This window comes from Symsagittifera roscoffensis, chromosome 4 (assembly GCF_963678635.1).
Source record: "Symsagittifera roscoffensis chromosome 4, txSymRosc1.1, whole genome shotgun sequence".
NCBI classification, from domain to species: domain Eukaryota; kingdom Metazoa; phylum Xenacoelomorpha; order Acoela; family Convolutidae; genus Symsagittifera; species Symsagittifera roscoffensis.
In genome coordinates this window covers 37,142,198-37,156,099 of record NC_087065.1, presented here as the reverse complement: position 1 = coordinate 37,156,099, position 13,902 = coordinate 37,142,198, and the positions used below count along the sequence as shown (strand labels likewise).

The following is a 13,902-nucleotide window of genomic DNA, read 5'->3' as shown; positions in this document are numbered from 1 at the left end:
ACATTCAGGACAATCAGGGCCAGAACACAATCATTGAAGATACAAGCACGTTCTTTTATCATAGCTGGGTATAGAAGCTTTGAAATTTCATTGCAAATACCAAAACTACCAGTTATTTACTATTTCATTAATTCTTTGAAGACATTTTAAATTTCATGTGGATGTGTTTTTTGCTATTAAAAGAAAATGGCGCCAATATTGAACAGCTTACCTGATTGGTAGTGGAAGCTTGTGGTGAAGATTTCTCAACTGAGGTGAAAAAAATATAAAAACTCTTGTGATCAGAGTATATGATCGCTATTTTAATTCCTATATCATTGACCATTTCATCGGTAGAGGAAGAAGCTTTCCAGCTGATTTCCCTAAAATCCTGTCAATCAAATTATGTTTTAAAAAGTTGCTAGTTTTTTTTTCAGGTTTTCAATACCTGACTTATGAGAAAATGCATTCATAAAGCACTGTATCGTGCTATCTACTGTTTCGTTGCTTTTTGAACTTTTCATTCACTGCGGGATGGTCTCAAAAGTGAACTAATTTTTAATGTGAATAATCACGTTTGCAAATCGTATTTTTTTAAAATTTCATTAATCATTTTTTGTTTTTCGAGGTTTTCTATAGTTAAGTGGTGCAAATTGATCTAGTGCTTTAACAAATTTTCCAATGAGGACACGAATGTCATTTACTTGCGAATAGTTTGGAATGCATCCTGATACACTACAAACTTGTAATTGATACATTCTCTTTCTTTAATATTTTGCATAAAATTCAAACGCTTTTTTATGTGCAATGATTGGAACACGCGAAAAAATAGAATAGAATTCGGATCAGTTCTTGTATCGAGATTGATTTCTGAGGTAATTTTTTTATCTATGTAAAAAGTAGTCGTGACAAAAACTTCAGTTTGTCGTATATGTTTTGAGCTAGTAAGGTAAAAAATTATTTGTTTCAAGAACAGTTTCGAAAAAATTTTGTACTTCGCCACCCAATAAGATGTCTATATTGAAATCTCTACCAATAACTCACGATGATGAGCAACAGTCTCTTTCAAGAAGTCTGTCAAGTTTATTGCAAAATGCTGCCACATTAAGTATAAGTTATTTGCTTCGAGCACAGTTTTGTGATTATTTTTTGCTTTGCCACTCAATAGGATATCTAGATAAAAATTTCCACTATTTACTCAAGATGTTGAGCAACAGTTTCTTTCAAGTAGTGCGTCAAGTTCATCGCAAAAAGCTGCTATTTAATAGTAGTCGGCAAATCGCAGTTTTTATTTCATTTGTAATCATTTTTTTGTTTTTCCAAGTTTTCCTATAGTTAAGTGGTGCAAATTAATCTAGTGTTCTATCAAGGTCAAAAATGACGATATACCTGTCATTTACTTGCAAATACTTTTGGAATGAATCCTGATACACTACTGAAATCTAAATGAAACGTTCTTGTTCTTTAATTTTATGCAAAAAGTTCAAGTTTCTGTTAGACATTTTTGTTTGTCGTATAGGTTCTGAGCTAGTAAGGCAAAACTAATTTGCTTGAAGAAATGTTTTGTAGTTATTTGGTGCTTCGCCACATAATAGGGTGTCTAGATTGAAATCTCTAGCAATGAATCAAGATGTTGAGCAAGAGTTTCTTTCAAGTAGTAAGCCGAGTTCATAGCAAAACGCTGCAACATTAGTTTGGGGTGGCCCAAAAAAGAACATCCAAACCATACGTTGAAGTTCCTAGTTTACTTTATTTTTTCAAAAGATTTTCAAATATATCAGTTATTTCTTCTAAATTATTAGTCAAACTAATATTATCTCTTAAGAAAAAGGTTCCTCTTATTCCTCTTTCTCTTGTTTTTCGGATTTTTTACTAGCATAAACTGCTATTCAGGTATCTGATAATGTTTTGGATCATCAGCCGTACCATTCAGCCATGTTTTAGTTATTCAAATAGCACCAGGTTTTGTATCTACCTCGCTTAAAATGTAATTAATCAAAAATTGAGCACGCATTGATCCTATTTTGCTATGCAGGATTGAGCAAGTTGATGTTACAGGGTGCCCTTTCATTTTCTCCTGGTTGCTCAACACGAAATGCAAGGTTGGTATCTACTCGGGAGTAGCTGTACTTTATAGTCAATTTGTTTGGTGTAGGGCAGCAATCAATACAGGAACAACAGCTTCAACAACATGAGAAGCTATAGAAGTCGGGGAACCCAATTCTTCAGCTGGCGACAAGTTCACTTTCTTTCTCTTCGCACTTTGGCCGTTGCAAAATTACATTTGCGGTGTCATGTTCACTGTATTTTTAGGGGTCTCAGGGACACAAACATAAGCACAGTTCTTCGTTGACGTGTCTAACGAAGTTCGATCTTTGTTTGTGCGAAGAGACGGTAAATATTTGACGGACGCAAAATTTTTTCCTTTGGCGTTCAAAAGTTTTGGATTGTGCGCATACATGTCTTGTTTATGCGTGAAAATTTGAATTTGTTTTGATTTTGCTTCTAGATTTCTAGTTTAATTTCTCCACCACACGGTGCTCAATGCAGGTCAACCATCAACTATTACACCTAACGTGTTTCTATAGCTTTTGAGCCATGCTCGCCGTCTCCAAACAATATCACGATTGACGTGAAATATGAAGTTAAGTACCATCAAATTTAAGTGGATGAAGTGCTGCTAGATTATGCTTATTCAATTTTATATTCAAATTGTCATGCGTCACTTTTAGCACATCGTTTAATGGGTCGGAGCTGATAACCATAAATGTGAATGTCACGCAGAGCTTCCTAGAACACTTCTTCAGTTCAACGCCCTCCCAAATATCTCATGTAATTGATTCTGGTTGTCGACAATTCGAAGTTCAGATTCATTTCGTGTGCTTTGAGCAGCTAATATTTCTGTGCTTGCTCTTCGAGGACAAACGTCAGCACTGTTCTTCGTTGACATGTCGAACGAAGTTCGATCTTTGTTCGTGCGAAGAGACGGAAAATCTATGATGAATGCACAATTCTTTCCTTTGGCAATCAAAAATTTTGAATTGTACGCATATATGTCCTGCTTATGCGCGAAAATAGGGATTAGTTATGACTTAGCTTCTAGTTTTCTACTTAAATTGCTCCATCACACGGTGCTCAATGCAGGTCATCCATCAACTTTTACACGTCACGTGTTTCTATAGCTTTTGAGCCACGCTCGTCGTCTCCAAACAATATCACGATTGACGTGAAATATGAAATTAAGTACCATCAAATTTAAGTGGATGACGTGCTGCTAGATTATGCTTAATCAATTTTGTATTCAAATTGTCGTGCGTAACTTTTAGCACATCGTTTAATGGGTCGGAGCTGATAACCATAATTGTGAATGTCACGCAGAGCTTCCTATAACACTTCTTCAGTTCAACGCCCTCCCAAATATCTCATGTAATTGATTCTGGGTGTCGACAATTCGAAGTTCAGATTCAATTTCGTGTGCTTTGAGCAGCTAATATTTCTGTGATTGCTCTTCGAGGACAAAGGTCAGCACTGTTCTTCGTTGACATGTCGAACGAAGTTCGATCTTTGTTCGTGCGAAGAGACGGTAAATCTATGACGAACGCAAAACTTTTTCTTTCGGCGTTCAGAAGTTTTGAATTGTGCGCATTTATTTCCAGCTTATGCGTGAAAATAGGGGTTTGTTTTGACTTGGCTTCTAGTTTTCTAGTTTAATGGCTCCATCACACGGTGCTCAATGCAGGTCACCCATCAACTATTACACGTCAAGTGTTTCTATAGCTTTTGAGCCATTCTTGTCGTCTCCAAACAATATCAGGATTGACGTGAAATTTGACGTTAAGTACCAACAAATTGAAGTGGATGACGTGCTGCTAGATTATGCTTATTCAATTTTATATTCAAATTGTCATGCGTGATTTTTAGCACATCGTTTAATGGTTCGGAGCTGATAACCATAATTGTGAATGTCACGCAGAGCTTCCTAAAACACCTCTTGAGTTCAACACCCTCCCAAATATCTCATGTAATTAATTCTGGTTGTCGACAATTCGATGTTCAAATGCAATTTCGTGTGCTTTTAGCAGCTAAGATTTCTGTGATTGCTTTTCGAGGACAAACGTCAGCATTGTTCTTCGTTGACAAGTCGAACGAGGTTCGATCTTTGTTCGTGCGAAGAGACGGTAATTCTATGACGAATGCAAAATTCTTTCCTTTGGCGTTCAAAAGTTTTGGATTGTGCGCATACATGTCCTGCTTATGCGTGAAAACTGGAATTTGTTTTGATTTGGCTTCTAGTTTTCTAGTTTAATTGCTCCATCACACAATGATCAATGCAGGTCACCCATCAACTATTACACGTCACGTGTTTCTATAGCTTTTGAGCCATGCTTGTCGTCTCCAAACAATATCACGATTGACGTGAAATATGATGTTAAGTACCAACAAATTTAAGTGGATGACGTCCTGCTAGATTATGCTTATTCAATTTTATATTCAAATTGTCATGCGTAATTTTTAGCAAATCGCTTAATGGTTCGGAGCTGATAACCATAATTGTGAATATCACGCAGAGCTTCCTAAAACACCTCTTGAGTTCAACACCCTCCCAAATATCTCATGTAATTGATTCTGGTTGTCGACAATTCGATGTTCAAAAACAATTTCGTGTGCTTTGAGCAGCAAAGATTCCTGTGATTGCTTTTTGAGGACAAACGTCAGCACTGTTCTTCGTTGACAAGTCGAACGAGGTTCGAGCTTTGTTCGTGCGAAGAGACGGTAAATCTATGATGAATGCAAAATTCTTTCCTTTGGCGTTGAAAAATTTTGAATTTTGCGCATATATGTCCTGCTTATGCGTGAAAATAGGGATTTGTTTTGATTTGGCTTCTAGTTTTCTAGTTTAATTGCTCCATCACACGGTGCTCAATGCAGGTCACCCATCAACTTTTAAACGTCACGTGTTTCTATAGCTTTTGAGCCATGCTAGTCGTCTCCAAACAAAATCACGATTGACGTGAAATTGAAGTTAAGTACCAACAAATTTAAGTGGATGACGTGCTGCTAGATTATGCTTATTCAATTTTATATTGAAATTGTCATGCGTAATTTTTAGCACATCGTTTAATGGGTCTGAGCTGAAAACCATAGTTGTGAATGTCACGCAGAGCTTCCTAAAACACTTCTTGAGTTCAACACCCTCCCAAATATCTCATGTAATTGATTCTGGTTGTCGACAATTCGATGTTCAAATACAATTTCGTGTGCTTTGAGCAGCTAAGATTTCTGTGATTGCTTTTCGAGGACAAACGTCAGCACTGTTCTTCGTTGACAAGTCGAACGAGGTTCGAGCTTTGTTCGTGCGAAGAGACGGTAAATCTATGACGAATGCAAAATTCTTTCCTTTGGCGTTGAAAAGTTTTGAATTTTGCGCATATATGTCCTGCTTATGCGTGAAAATAGGGATTTGTTTTGACTTGGCTTCTAGTTTTCTAGTTTAATTGCTCCATCACACGGTGCTCAATGCAGGTCTCCCATCAACTTTTACACGTCACGTGTTTCTATAGCTTTTGAGCCATGCTCGTCGTCTCCAAACAATATCACGATTGACGTGAATTTGAAGTTAAGTACCAACAAATTTAAGTGGATGACGTGCTGCTAGATTATGCTTATTCAATTTTATATTCAAATTGTCATGCGTAATTTTTAGCACATCGCTTAATGGTTCGGAGCTTATAACCATAATTGTGAATCTCACGCAGAGCTTCCTAAAACACCTCTTGAGTTCAACACCCTCCCAAATATCTCATGTAATTGATTCTGGTTGTCGACAATTCGATGTTCAAATACAATTTCGTGTGCTTTGAGCAGCTAAGATTTCTGTGATTGTAATGGGAGAACATCACTTCAACAGTCATTAGCTGGAACTTCTCAAAAAATTTATCGCATGAACTATCTGAAAAATTTAATTAAAAAAATTGTTGAAAACAACCAGCTTTGATTCTAGGGTTGCTCTTCTGATGTGAAAAAAAACGAAGGCATAAAACACAATACGGTAGGAGCTATGACTTGCTAAATCAGCTTTTTTTAAACTTATTAACTCAAAGAGTTTTCCATCCTAATTTAAATTCAATCAACTTGAAAATAGCCCGACGAAAACAGTTGAGTTAAGAAAAAGTGCAAGTTCAGCGAGCTGTCTTCGCCACAGATTAGCACTATTTTCAATGCGCTTTGATAACACCGAGCAAATGCATAAGTTATCTTAGACCATAAGAAAGACCTGAATAGGGAAGTCAAAAAATAGGTCTGAATAGAGAAGACCTGAATTCAAAAAATGACAAAAGAATCAATTATTTCGCTGTATTTGGAAAAAATCCAAGAAAAATCATTTTTGTCAAACCACTGGACTCCAGGGTTTAATTTTTTCAGAGTGTGCCCCAAAAATAAGAAGTTGTTATCATCCAACTGCTATTTATATTTTCGAACTTGAATTAATAAGAAAAACAATAGCCAATATGTCGCCAAGGTACTAGTGTGATAGAGGGGTCCCTAAAATTTGATGGGGTCCCCTAATTGAAAACAAAACTATCAGTTCAAAACATTACACGAAGGAGCTTTTTCTGCCATTTTTTCACTTCAGTCAATTCTCTGTGACATACGCCGCAAGTAGGAGTACTTCTTCTAATTATTGTTGCGACTTTCGATACGAAAGTAACGGAATAATTGTGCTCGGGGTGGGTTTTTTTTCTTCAGACAAATTTCGACTTTTTAACTAGCCATTTTTGACAGAATTTTTAAATATCATTCAAAAGGTATTGTTGCCCTGAGCTTAAATTTGAATAAATTTGACCTGTTATCATTTTTTGTAAAGTTATGGGGTTTTGAAAATTGCCGATTGGCCAATTTGTGACAATTAACGCGCGATATATTTCGCGCTATCAACGCGTAAGCAGAGATTTAATCCGTCTTAGAAATAGTTCCAAATTGGTTGAAAGAAGCTTATTTGCCATAATTGATTTGTTACAAGGAGCGAAATCTATCCTTTTAAACTTAATATGACTTGTGGGGATGATTTAAAGTTTTAGAAAAAAAAATCATTTTATTTTATTACATTTAATTTTTTTTTAGGTTATTACTGCTCCATACACCATAAAAGGCAGTCGGAACAATCAGGGTGTTACCCTGATTCGAGCAGTCTTGTCTTGTTTAGTTTAGGGACTCAATTTTTTTTTCTGAATATCAGTTAGAGTACCGACACACTTATGAGCGAAATATGCGGCATGAGCTCCGAACTAAAAACATCTATTTGGAAAGACTCAGCTCGCTTAAAAGTAATTAGATGCAATGGCTCAACAATTTTCTGAATTTTTTCCTTAAAAAACAGCCACATCTTGAGCAATTAAATATACTGATAGCCTATTATATTCAGGGTGAACTCGTCCTCTAATAAAAGATCATTATTACTCAAGATCTTTGGCGTACCACAAATTTTTTAAATGGAGGCTCTTCTTCTTTTAACGACCATTTATTAGTTCAGCCATTAGAAATTTTCAAGCTCTGTCCCACGCTTCAGTCTACTTGTAAAACTTCATTTTGCTGGCATATCTGCATAAATGTTTGTCTATGAGATATTTAGTATTGATGGAAAAAAAAACGCCCAAGAGATCACCAAAAAATCCAAAATTTAAGTTGTAAGTTCTGCCTCCAATTTGTAAATTTTGATTAGCTTAGTGCAATCTAAAATCCTCTCAACGCCAGAAAACACCAATGCATCGTATAACACATAGAAAAAAAAACACCTTATATGCTGAGATTTAATTTTAAAAAGTAGGCCAAAAAACCGATACAATATTACATGTAGAAAATAGTAGTGATTAGCAACAAATCTCGTTGAACATAGCCAACTGACAGTTAAAAACTTGCCAATTAACTTGAAAAGATCAAATACAACGACATATTTTTAGAAACATTTTCAATTTCGAGTGAACTGCATCAATAGGTCTTTTTTTTCAATTCCGCTGGAAAATCTAAAATTTCAATTCCACCTCTAAAACTAAATGCATTCAAATAATTTATGCGCTATTTGCATTTTATTGATAGGGGAGCGTAATTTGCCTTCTTCTGAGCAAGCGAACTTTTAAATTATCTTGAAATGAGGCAACAGCGAAAAATGTAGATGTTCTCTTTACAGTTGAATTGGATAAATGAATGTATCAATCCATTTATGCAAATACTAGTTATTATCCAAGAGAGGATCTTAAATCCCTAGAAAAAGCCACACTTCTACTTTATAGCGATATTTTCAAACATCACTGCTAATTGAAACAAGACTGATCGCATCAGGGCGAAGCCCTGAATGTTCCGACTGCCTTTTAAGGTTTATGGAGCAGTAATAACATAAAAAAATCAAATGAAATGAAAAAAAAAATTCTAAAATTTGAAATTTTTTTATGAAATCATCCCCCCACACGTCAAATTAAGTTCAAAAGAATAGATTTCGCTCATTGTAACCGATCAATTATGGCAAATAAGCTTCTTTCAACCAATTTGGAACGATTTCTAAGACGGGTTAAATTTCCCCTTACGCGTTAACAGCGCCAAATATATCGCGCGTTAATTGTCCCAAATTGGCCAAAATTGCAATCGTTAAACCCCCATAATTTTACAAAAAATGATCACAGGTAAAATATCTTTTCAAACTTAAGTTCAGGACAACAATAACTTTTGAATGATATAAAAAAATTCCGTCAAAAATGGCTAGTTAAAAAATCGAAGTTTGTCTGAAGAAAAAAAACCCACACCGAGCACAAATATTCCGTTACTTTCGTAGCGAAAGTCGGAACAATAAATTATTTGAACATAAGATCGACAGAAATTAGGAAAGAAATTGTGCATTGAAACAACAAAAATCTGACACAAAAAAGAAATTCTAAAAGTAACAAAAAATCTACAAAAACAAAGGATGAAATAACGCAGAAAGTGCACAGTTAACTAAGACCGCAGTTCCAAAGTGTTCAAATCGATCATCGACTCGTCTGACTAAGCCAAAGATACCAAGAGGTGTATTGGCAAAAAAATCTCCGAAAACTCAAAACGCTAAAATGACACTGCTTTTTTAATTGAACTGATGAAAATTTTTCAAATATCCTATAGTTATATTGATATATCAGAGTCAAATCACAAGGAAGTCTATCGCACATACGTTTCTAAACCTCCGAGTGTCATCGTTGTACTTTCAGTAATTCGTCTTCACATAGAGGCGGAGCTCAGCTTCCCAACATTTGAACTGCATCATACAAAGCGAGCTACCTGGTATAAGATGAGACGGAAGCCAGTAAATTGAAAAGTAATTTGAAGAAAACACAAAACCAACAGATGTGTTGAAAAGTAAAAGAACAAGGAAATCCGGAAAAAAATATTTATAAAATTTCTAACGATGTTTGAATTTCCAAAGTTATCAAGACAAAGATCTTTGACTTTCAGCCATTGTTTATAAGCGGTAGTCCTTTCTTACAACTGTCCCATTTATAGAAAACTGGAACAAAAGTCTGTTTTTTGTTTCGCCAGGAATTCAGAAAGAAGAAGTCAACTTTTGAAACTATAGGTCATTCACAATTTCTGTGACCTTAACACTTTTGCTGTTCTAAAAGTAAAGTTTGCCTTCCTTTCAACAGAGAAAGGAATTGAACTAAAAAAGAAAAAATCAAACCGGAAAAAAATAACAGTGAGCGTGAACAAACTTTTCTGACAAAAAAAATTGTCACGACCTATATAACAGTCTTCACTGCATTCATCATCGACTTTGTAAAATGAAAATTAAGAAATTGAGATGCAATTACTGCACGTCTGATCGTTTTTTTTGTAAATTATTACTTAAACTTGTTAGAATCAGTTATGTGAACACGAACATGTTCGAAACAAACAAAAAACATCACAACCTTTATAAGAGTCAATTACTTCGTTCTTCTACACTTAACAATTGCGGAAAAAATACATATACAAATCTATGCGTACAAATGATGTTCAAGATGAGGAAAACAAGTCGAAACACTTAACGCCCGACGGAAAATCAGCACTGAGAAAAAATTTACCAAGCGGTAACTAGGCAAACAATACTTGGATAGAAATTGAGCCTATTAAAGTGTTAAAGAAAATTTAATGCTTTGAAAAGTTTTGGCACTCCAAGTTGTTGTTACGCCCTGGAAGCTGGCTTAAAAAGGAATTAGTGTATAATTATACCTTAAAAACGGATTATTGTTAGATAAATAACCTTTAAAGCAAAAAATATTAACAACAATGGTAAATATATATTTCCAACCTCTAGTCATGCCGTCCATATGTTGATTAGATTAGATCCTGTATGCCTCTCGCATCTTGAAAAATAAACCGGTATTTTTTTGTGTCCAAGCAGTTCGGCATGAACACTCTTTGTTCAACTCAAAAGTATCGCATAAACTAACCATTTGGTAAACTTTTGCGAACCTTGCAACTAATTCTTAGCGAAACAATAATTTTTAGATTGCGCTTCGCAAAATGGGGGTCAAACAAAGCACAATGACCTGAAAAATATCAAACTAAAACTATCATAATTGAAAGAAATGAATGGAAAATAAGCTTACCTTCTGATCACATGAGAGGTTCTTGAGTGTTCTAAGAGGTTGCTGTAGGGACACCTGGGGCCTAAATCAATAGCTTGTCTACTCTTCTCTTCCTAATAAACGTAATTTGTAATCGATGCGGAAAAAGGAAAAAGAGCTTCTCCCTCCGTTCCTTTTCAACCCATTCAGTTTGAAAAATTAGGAAGCTGTTCTAATTAGTTTGCGAAGAGAAAACAAAAGAAAAAACATTCATTAACGCATATATAAGCGCAAGTTTTTGTTTAATTTTTTTTTTCGAAAATAGCAGAAACAGTGGGAACGCGGTTGTGAGTGTTCCACAAATTCAACAGAGACAAGCTTGATTATTTCGCTTCCGTTTCGAATGGAATTGCAGGATTTCAATTAAGAGCTTGCAAATTGAAAAACCTGTGGGCCAGTAAAAAAAATTAATGAAGTGATTTTCTGCGGTTGACAACAAAGTGTTCATATGATAATAGCAACAGTTACAACACTTTCCTGCGGTTGTATACAATTGAAAAGCTTTCTGTTATAAAGCTACCAATCTATATAAATGATTCTTCTCACTTGCGTCAGTGATAAAGAAATTGATTCATTGGATGGTACTACTGAAAGCGGAAGAGGCTTCTATACCATGGGGTAGAGAGAGAACCTTACTATTCTTTAGATCTGCATTACACTAAGAAAGAAACAAACAGGGCCAAAACTCCGTATAATCTTTTTAGGAACTATTTGCAAAACCATTAATTTTTTATTTTAAATGTAAAGTTTTACTACATTGGCAGACTGAAAGGTTTCTTTCGAGAAACATTGTTGGTTGTTTAGAATCAGTGGATTCTTCTAGTGAACGCTTTTTAGTTTTCAAACCCGGCCGATCCTTAAAATGGGCAGAGAAATTAAAAATTCCCAAAAGCAGCCAGAAAAAAGACTGTTACTAACAACGGACAAACAGTTGACAAACTAGTAATAGTTACTAAAAACGGACAAACCTTCAAAGTCTAGATTTTTTTTTGAAAACAATGAGAACTTACCGCAATTCCAAATCCAAGGTTAAATTTGCTGTTCAAAATATTGAAAAGGTCCTTTCAAGGATAAAGATAAAAACTTGAATAAATCAAAGAAAAAAAACAAGTTTGAATTGATTTTTGGCTGCTCTAAGCGGTTTAAGTGACCAATAGATGGGAAGTAAGTTGTCATGGGATAACAAATTTGATTTACGAGGCCGGAATTGTTTACTCCAGGAAGCTTATAAAATGAAAACAAAAACAGATCTAAAAAGGTTGAACCGGCAGGTTCAGGCAACCAAAGTAAGGTAAAAATTTAAAATGTCTGGCCATAAATCAGAGAAATTCAAAGGATCATTGCTTGCGTTTAATCAAAAACAAGCTTGTTTTTAAATTTTGGGCTAAATTGGTGTTGGTGTGAAAATAATTCAGAGGCCAGTTATCACAACAATACGGGCCGCCAAGCTTCGAACACAAACAGGGAAAATCGAGTAGTAGGAAACGGGTGGACAGGTTGAACAAACATCACTGGAATTTCACCACTGCCACATGCAACTGAATGAAGGGGTAAAAAACAAACTCAAGAGGTGAAATCGTTGAACTACCAACAAATTTAAACTTCCATTTTTCGCTGAATTAGTTTGAGAAACAACAGGAAATTCAAATTTCGAACCAAACCCAATGGAAAGCGCTAGAGGAGTCAGTGTGGCTTTGGTATTTGAGACAGACTTTAGAAAAAAAGGTTGGAATATATTATACCATTTTAAACAAATGAGATAAAACCTGTACCCTTTCAGGGTAAGATAAATACCAGTTCTCCGTTCAAATTATCATGACAACCTACTAATCCAAAATACGCCCTTTCTTAAAATCAGGCATTAAAAAATAGTTCGCGAATTCCGCCATAATGCCCTGTTCATTGATCAATGCGATTTTAATGAAGACTAATCTCGTCCAAATTTGAGATGCACAGAGATACAGGTGCGGATCTAGGATTTTCTCGAGGGGGGAGGGGGCTGATTTTAAAAAAAAATTCGAAAATTTTGTCGACCTTTTTTTAGGTCGACCAAATCGATCTTCCGAGCTCTCCCACAGCATTACATAGACCCTGTTTTTGTCAAATTTTTTGCGCCGCAGGCAAAATTTTGAAAAAACAGGCCAAAAAAGGCGTTTTAAGTCATTTTTTGGAAAATTGTGACCACAAAACCACGTTTTTCCCGCGCGCGCACCCCCCTCAAGATTAGTATATATTGGCGCCAAAGGCGCATTAGGGTTGGTCAGCCAAAATAGATATCTCAAATTAGAACAAAGGTAACCCTTTGGGTCGGTAGGGGGTCGAATCACTGAGGGGAGGTGCGTCGCCCCCCTTAATCCGCCCCTGGAGACATAAAAAAATGTAATTCCTTATGATAGTTAACGATCCTACTTTTGCAAAAACATTTCACAATTTCTAGAAAAAATATCGTAGCATGACAGAACCAAATTTAAGCCGAAATCGCCCAATAATTCGACTTTGTAATATCATCCCGATTGAATCCAGTGATATTCACTATTTTAATATCAGGAGTATTCGGCGTCAACATTTAAGCCTACAGTCGAAATTACTTCGGAACAAGCACAAAAATGAGTTCCAAACATTCGAGAAAAAGCCTTGAAGGAAAACAAGGCACAGAAAAATCACTTCAAAGGATCGAACTAACCTCCTGCCACTTCACATGCTCAATATTTCGCACATGATCTACAAATAAAGAACAGCAAAAATACGCATCAATTAACCGGAAAGAATTCGTCCTGCTCAAATATCAACGCAGAAACAATTTTTCGCAAGGAATGCCATGCCCAATTTAAAGCGCGAGTTTGATAGCAAAACGTACACTCAAGCGTTAATTGCGGAAAAAATAAATTGTGACACAAAAAGATTTGATCAAAATGATCAAAAACAGCACAGAATAGGCCAATTAACCCGCACTCACCGAAGTTTAATCAGAACAGAAAAAAAACGAGCTTCTGAAGGCCTTTTATCAAGTCCTTCAGAAAACTCATTAAAATCGAAACAAAAACATATCTACAGACGAGCTCTTCAGATTTAACTTTAACAAAAAAATTCCACCATGAAAAAAGAAATAGGAACCCATCGCCGTGCTTATAGCAAAACATGTTACTACAATCTATGTAAGGTGTCATATAGTCTTTCCTGCCAAATACGTTGTCTTTTTGTAGGTTGTTCTCGAGCCGATCTGTTATTAAATAGCGCAAACAGTTAGAAGTGTTTATTACTGTTTTTTTATCTATTTCGAGCGGTTAGACAA

At 35.5% G+C, this 13,902-nt stretch overlaps 2 protein-coding genes across 4 annotated transcripts in view; both read right to left on the bottom strand.

Moving 5' to 3' along the window:
- LOC134845295 (uncharacterized) overlaps window positions 1-12,007 on the bottom strand; it is a 47,050-nt gene extending 35,043 nt beyond the window's left edge. Inside the window, exons 1-2 of one of the 2 annotated variants that reach the window (XM_063862242.1) lie at window positions 11,621-12,007; window positions 10,593-10,653 (exon numbers count right to left, since the gene is read on the bottom strand). The gene's annotated coding sequence lies outside the window, so the exon portion shown is untranslated. The remainder of the gene's footprint in view (window positions 1-10,592; window positions 10,654-11,620) is intronic. The other variant, XM_063862246.1, reaches the window with a different exon arrangement.
- LOC134843623 (patatin-like phospholipase domain-containing protein 4) overlaps window positions 1-13,902 on the bottom strand; it is a 206,128-nt gene that overhangs the window by 46,389 nt on the left and 145,837 nt on the right. The gene's annotated exons all lie outside the window — the stretch shown is intronic.